Raw genomic sequence first — 7,909 nt, 5'->3', positions numbered from 1 at the left:
GATAAGCACGTAGGTGCGAAGCTGAACATCAAGTTTCGAAGGCAAAATCTGTAGTGGCTCGCCCACTATGAAACAGAAACAATGTTGCTTGGTCGTCTACTCAGAATCAGAGCTGCTCGTAGAGCTGCACAGCGCCGGCTAGGGGGCGCTGTCGTCGGTGTCGGTATAGTAGTGCCAACCTATCAGAGCGCAACTACGTTGGGACGTCGTAACTATTGATACCCCAGTTACTTTCTGGTGCACAGTCAGTAGTCGTGGGGTGGCTAGACATTTATAGCTCCAGGCCTGCATACAGTCCCAAATCTCCATATTGGACAAACATGGCTACTGTAGCATGGGGAAACCTCGCACACAGCCGGACGGCCAGTGGCAGAAGTAAAACGTTGGTTTGCGGATCACATAATTTCAGAGAATGGTAACATACGTTGGCCATCCTGCTCTCCAGGTGTTTCACTCTGCGACATCTTTTATGGAACTTCTGAAGAATTTCATGTATCAGACTAAATCAGTAAGCTCGTACCAGCTTACGTGTGCCAGGCAGATAATGAAGTTTCCAAAGTATTTGCTGTCACAAGGGTGACAAAGGAAGACTGCAAAACCACTCTACCCCTAAACTGATACGTCACGAACACAGCTAAAGGCAAATGTAACATCCAGTGGATAATATTTGAGAAAGGGGAGCCAATAAGCTCTATGAGTGTTTTGTACAACAGTCTCTGTGTCAGACGGGTTCTGGCAGTTCGCTTATATCGAGCTTCATGACATGTTTTTAATATCTGAATACCTGATCTGGCTTCCAGACTTTTAATAGCACGACTGCCGAGAAGCTGATGAACTACCGGCGTGGGGGATTTTCTGTGCATAAAATGGCTCAAAACTATATATGAATGTGTGGTATCTGTTCTTTCCAACGTGTCTGAAAGCGAAGACACCACACGTTCATATGTACAATAGTGTCCAAAATTAAAGCAACAAACGCTCTGTCCCCGTTCTGTGTCTAATTCACGATATAATCATACAAACCGTCAAGCAGATGTCCGTACGATCGCGTTCTGCACGGAAAATAGCATTCCAGTCAACGCACAACCATGCCAACGATGACGTAGTCTTTGCGGGTAGCCCCACATCCACAAACGCTATGTACACAGTGACAAACGGTACAGTATGGCACACAGAAGATTCCTACCAGACTCTGTATGTTGGAGGGGTACCGAAGGAAAGGAAGCAGGACGGTTGCACACTGATGTGGGCCGATGTCTTAGTGTGAACCGGGTGTGGCGACTGTGTATACAGACTGAAACTGTATCCCCAAGACCTGGAGAGTGGTCCTAAAGGGATTTACATCTGGAGGGAACGTGCAACACGATTTCGGGAACGAAACATTGTGGAAAGCACTTTTTGTGCTGTCCAGTGCACCTAGAGAAACGTATTGTTGTAAGTCACGCAGATCAAAATATATGATGTCAGAAACACTGAGATGCGTGAAAAACTACGGAATCACGCATCACGTTGTAATATATTACGTCTTCACTACTAACTGTGTTCACTACACCACTACAGCCGGTCGGTGTGGCCGAGTGGTTGTAGGCGCTTCAGTCTGGAACCGCGCGACCGCTACGGTCGCAGGTTCGAATCCTGCCTCGGGCATGGATGTGTGTGTTGTCCTTAGGTTAGTTAGGTTTAAGTAGTTCTAAGTTCTAGGGGACTGAAGACCTTAGATGTTAAGTCCCATAGTGCTCAGAGCCATTTGAACCATTTTTGAACACCACTACACATTTCGCCGACCCACGTATAACGCAGCATGTACCTGCAAAATTATATCATTGTACAGCACATAGTTCAGGAGATGTCATTAACATAGAACTGCGTGAAAATAAAATTGCAGGAAGAAATTCGCTAGATATGCAGCGAAATATGGTGAAATATATTTAACATGTTGGTATGCGGGAAAAGCGATGGCTAGGAATCTGATTTAAACACCTGGAATTATTTGATCTAAATTTGGTTCACATATTATGATCTGGTAAGAAATACTGTGGAGATAAGGGGAAAATAGCCTCCTTTTGGGGTGAGCGTGATAATGTGGTAAGAATAGGGAGACGGAGGAGATGGACATACAGCGAAAGTGAAGGAGCAGATGGACAGAGAGGCAGGAGCAAATGCACAGAGAGATGATGAGGAGGAAGAGATGGTCAGTGAGACGGGCAGGAGAAGATGGAGATACAGGAGAGACAGTGGAGGAAGAGTGCAGATGGTGGATAGATGGAGGGGGTCGCAGATGAAGGACTGGAAAGGTGAAGGACGAGATGGACAGAAGAAGGGGAAGGAGGAGATCGAGTAATAGGTGCCCAGAATAAATGCATACCCGAGTAGCGCCGGTTATTCAGCTGGTATGTGGTAAAATGGAAACGGCATTGCTTATCATACGAGTGTCCGATTTTCTCAAAATTCTGTAAAATAGTCTTACCTTTCCAGTTTCTACGCACTTCAAATGTTCTTTTTCTTGTCAATACTGTATTTGACATAATGTTATAAATTTGTGGTATATTGCCTCTAACCATCCCTGTCCCTGTCTCACAAGTTCGTGCGACATGGAGCCAAGAACCGCGGCACGTATTTGTTGGCAGCTGTGTTAGCAGCAGGAACCTGTGGTCCGGGCGCGAAATTTAATTCAGGCGTCAGGCACTCGACGGAGATCAATCACGCCGCCTACCACAGTGCATCCTGCATTCCACGTGTATGAACCAGCACAGCACATGGTAACAAGACCAACCGCCACGCATTCAACGAAGCGGTAATATGCATTAAGGCGAGTGTCAAAAGTACCGATTACTATGGCGACCTCTCTGGAATATATTAAATCGTTCCTTACAAGGAGTGACGTTTAGCAGACGTGTGCGAAAAGTTGTCTAAAGGCTTTAGTTCCCCTTATCCCCTATCCCAAGTGTCTTCAACAAGTGGCCTGTGAGCCACATGCTGCCCGCAGTTGGTTTCAAACCGCCCAGCGGAAGAAATTCGTGAGAGAAGGTGAGATATTGCGATTAAAGGCCCCTCATACGTTCAATATTATTGTAAATACGTCAACATAATTGCCGTCCGAGGGCAGGTATTGTCGTATTGTCAGTATTAGAAATACTGACCGACAGTTTTGATGCCGACCAACATGTATACCAATACATAACCATTGTTCGTATGAGGGTACTTTTTTTATTTATGAATTTGGCCTGCTATGGACCGCATACAACTTAAGACTTACGTTGTTTCTTTTTCTTCCGTTCTTCCCAGTACTACTTTAATTTCTCGCCAGCTGCTCGTCTCTGCTCATCTGTCCACACTCTCTGGGGTCAAGGTTTTGGCTCATCTTCTTCATAGTTTGCGTTTTCTATCAGTAGCCTGAAGTGATTCCTGTCACGTATTATTTCCTCTGTAACACCTATTTTGTTGGCGTCTTTCTTTACTGCTTCTATCTATTCCACAGTTTTTTTTTCAGCTTACGAACGTAATTAAGAATTTTCTTTGTAATCTGTGTTTCTTCCATTCTTTTTTAACGGCCATAAAATTTTAGCCGTCTCTTCCTCATTGTACCTGTGATCTCTTCTGTATTTTTGTACAAGTCTTCATTTCTCCTTTTAATATACCTGATTTCCGTGTTTTTCTCGGGATCTAGAATTTTTCTTAGTATTTATCTCTCTCTTTTTTCTAGTTCTCTTATTTCGCCTTTCTTATTCAATGTTGGGCACTCTGATCCACAAGTTGCTTGTGTCCTAATAACTGAATTATAATGTTTAATCTTCGCTTGTATGGAAGTTGACTTCTTATTGTAGTAGTTTTGTGTTAATTTATATGCAAATTCAGACTTTTTTATTCTTTCTGTATTTGTTGTGTTAGCCAGTCCATTGGCTTGGATCTACTCCCCCAGGTATCTGAATCTATCAACTCTTAATTTTTCCATACTTTGTTTTCATAAACTTTTCTGTATTATGTTTGTGATTTATATCCTCGGTTTTTTTACAGGATATTTTTAGCCCAGTCTTTTCAGCAATCTCGTGTAACAGATCAAGCATAACTGTTGCGTCTGTAAGGTTTTCAGTTATCAATGCCATATCATCCGCAAAGGCTAAACATTCGCTTCAAATTTGTTCTTTCCTTGTCCCATGCTTATACCCTTTGTGCCTCTGTTTTTTAATGTGCTTTCTCATGTTTTTACTATTTTATCTAAAATCAAGTTAGAGAATATTAGGCAAAGTCCGTCTCCTTGTCGAACTCCTGTTTTGATTTTGAATGGTTCAGAAATTTCGCCTTGAAACTTAATTCTTGATGTTGTATCTGTGAGCGTTTGTTCAACAAGTCTTCTGGTGTTATCATCTATCCCTGATTCATAAAGTATCTTGAATGGTGTTTTTCTGTAAACTGAGTCTTAGACCTTCTTGAAGTCTACGAAAGTAACTACTGTATTTTTATTTTGTATAGCTCTCACTCTCAAAATTGTTTTTAAATTAAGAATCTGTTCTGCAGCTGACCTACCTTTCCTAAACCCTGCTTGATAAACTCCTATATCAGGTCCTGCTTGTCCCTCTATTCTATTTAAAAGGCTATAGAAAGTATTTTGTATGTCACTGGTAACACGGATATGTCCCTGTAGTTGTTGGTGTCTGTTTATCTCCTTTTTATTCATAGGATGGATCAATGCTTGTTTCCCATCACTGGGTATGATTCCTTTTGTCCAAATGTCTTCAATTACTTTTTAAATTTTCTACCATGCGGATAAGCCCCATAGTTTCCACATTTCTGCTACTGTCCCATCCTCACCTGGTGCTTTGTTATTCTTCAATGATTTGATAATCTTTTCTATTTCTTCCACTGTAGGTGGGTCCAATGGTGGATTTTCATGTTGTGGTTTTTGAAATTTTAATCTGTCACTAGGCTCTTCACAATTAAATAGATTTTCAAAGTATTCAGCTGAAATTTGGCAGTTCCCTTTATGGCTGAAAACCATTTTTCCATTTTTATCTTTAATCTTGGTGACTGGAATCCCGCTAAAACTTCTCTGAAAGTCTTGTAGAAGTCTCTAGTGTTGTTCCTTTTAATGTCGGAATCCATTTCTTCTAATCTGTCTTTGTCATACTTTATTTTCACTGATCTGATGATTTTTGAGGGTGAGTATTATGAATTTGACAATTCGCTATTCTGTTGTTCGCATTATTACAGGGTGTCTTTTGTGTAATACTGGCGATACATGGTAAGTTCACAAGCAATTTATACTTTTAAACTTTTTTTTTTAAATTTCAATCTTCACTGCCTCGCTGTCACTCCTTTCAGCACAAAAAACCGCGAATGCCAAAATTTTGGCCAAGAAGGCGGAATGAGGGTTGAGGCAGCTGGTTCCCCGCTTTTCTGTCAGATAGTCTTCTAAAGGAAAATATTTCACGTTTTTATGATCTTATTACAGTAGGGTCTGCTGCTAATATAAAACGAATTGTGTATGTCAGTAGGGTTTTGAGAGTTCATTTATATACTTCGACAAATTTAAGTATTTTGACACATACAAGGGCGCACTCAAAAATAATGACTCCCAATATTTTAAGTGAAAATTCTTAAAGCTTTTTAAATAACACAAACATATTCTTTATGTCGGCATATTTACTTCTCAACTTAGTCACCGAGATACCAGTTTGTTGATACCGACACCGTAGAATGTATGACTTTGTTGACGGAGCTATAACCTCAGCTTTGCTTGTGCAACCCCATTACTATCAAAGCGAAGGTCCAGAACGTGTTTATTAAGTTCTCGAAACACATGAAAATAGGATGGGGCTAAGACTGAGAATGATCGGTAACAGTGAACCCAAGACGTTGGATTGTTGTACAAGGGCGCTCGTGTGTGGTCCGTGCTGAAGGAGAGCGTGCTCCATGTGTGGAAGAGGCTTTCTGCGGTTAGAAACTTGATTACAGCACCGTGCTTCTCATGTACCGACATAGTTACACATCGCCATATTACATACTACAATTCGGAGCCCTCTGGCGGCAGAGGCTGCAAACACAGAGAATAAAGATGTAGAATGTTAATCGTGTTTCTCTTATTTAAAAAGCTGTAAGATTTTTCCGATAAAAAATTCGGAGACAATACTTCGCATCACAACCTCGTAAAAACAACAAACAAGTAAGCATAATTTAAGTTTAACACGGAATCTTCTCCCATTCAACTCAAGTTCCGTTGTTTACATAAAAATGCACAACATTTTAGGCTACACTTACAATATATCCAAGTACGAAGAATTTCGTATGACAAAATAATTTTCTGTGAGGCGCTTCGGCCGCCAGGTGGCACTATTCAATGATTTGTATGTTAACACACCCTGTATTGGCGTGCACATAATACAGAGAGAGCGCGTCATAAAGCTTTATTAATGAAACAACGGCACTAAAAGCATTTTTTGGAGACCTCAGAACCCCTGCAATTAGCTCAGAACGTTTCCACGGCCAAATAAAAATAGATTTACGTTTCATATAGGATGTTACGTATATATTTGGCGTGAACACGTGCAGTAACTTTGAACGTTTGATCGGATATCGATATCTAAGAAATTTCGAAGAATTGCCATGAACGAAAATTACACAATTTTCGTCACCACAGATGGTACGTTTGGAACCCCAAAATCATGACTTTTTTGCCATTTCCTAAGGAACTACATAAAGTCCACCCTAGATCATACTTACTGCAAATAAACCAACTGGTTTGCTCGGTTTCTGTGGGCTAGAGGAAGTGTGTAATGTTTAAATTGTGACCATGTACTGTACAATGGCTACAGCACTCCCGTTCATCCGAAGGGTATGCAACGAATAGTCACTAAGCCAAGGGCTGTCCAATTAACATTAATCACTAATCTCCATTTTCGCACACGGCATTTTGGAACATACTGATACCGTGCACTGTCTAGCGCAGATCGATTCTGTTTGTTTTATTGCTGGTATTATTGTTTGATAATATGGGTGGAGCTTTTGATTAACGTTACATTTTCTCGTTTTGGCAGGCTGTGAATGAGAATTTTTTTAAACCCATGATATATGTTGCTCTGTATTGGTTAGCTCAGTTGTACAACGTCGTCTTTTGTAGTTTTGATGGTCGTTGTTTAGGTCATTTCCGATCCAGTAATACGTGATACGTTTTTCTACAGATGCACTAAGCAAGATACATTCAGTCATTCTTCATACAGGGTCGTTAATCTCTACATACACAGAAAGAAATTTGGGGAATATTAACAACAGTGAAACAGGCTCAACGAATACACATGTACGACGCATTATATTTTTTTATGTATAAGAAATTAATACGATAATTGAGGTGTGCACATATCTATATTTAAGTACAGCCAACTCACATTTTTTTTTTAAACTGAAGAAAAACATAGTTATTTACATAACCATTTAATCAATATTTTCGTATCCAATGGTGGTGGTGGTGGTTAGTGTTTAACGTCCCGTCGACAACGAGGTCATTAGAGACGGAGCGCAAGCTTGGGTTAGGGAAGGATTGGGAAGGAAATCGGCCGTGCCCTTTCGAAGGAACCATCCCGGCATTTGCCTGAAACGATTTAGGGAAATCACGGAAAACCTAAATCAGGATGGCCGGAGACGGGATTGAACCGTCGTCCTCCCGAATGCGAGTCCAGTGCGCTAACCACTGCGCCACCTCGCTCGGTTTCGTATGCAATGATGCACCATATGTGAACAAACGTATGTGTAACATGTACAATATCTTTGAGGTGACAGTGTATTCGTAATCTGCATTGGAGTAAATACATCAAGCAACAGTATGCAGAACTTTCACAATTCTGCCATCACTGTAAGTACAACGACTATCAGAAATCCCAGCTTTTTTTTTAACCTCTAAAGTACTTTTCTAAATAAA

At 40.9% G+C, this 7,909-nt stretch overlaps 1 non-coding gene across 1 annotated transcript; it reads right to left on the bottom strand.

Annotated features, from left to right (window-relative positions):
• Positions 1–7,623: 7,623 nt before the first annotated feature.
• Positions 7,624–7,696, bottom strand: Trnaa-cgc (transfer RNA alanine (anticodon CGC)). The gene has a single exon. It is a non-coding gene; the product is annotated as a tRNA-Ala (tRNA).
• Between the last annotated feature and the right edge of the window lie 213 nt (positions 7,697–7,909).

The sequence above is a fragment of the Schistocerca serialis genome, chromosome 8 (genome assembly GCF_023864345.2).
Source record: "Schistocerca serialis cubense isolate TAMUIC-IGC-003099 chromosome 8, iqSchSeri2.2, whole genome shotgun sequence".
NCBI lineage: Eukaryota > Metazoa > Arthropoda > Insecta > Orthoptera > Acrididae > Schistocerca > Schistocerca serialis.
Note: the sequence above shows the minus strand (reverse complement) of the source record. Positions and strands in the feature narration are given on the sequence as shown.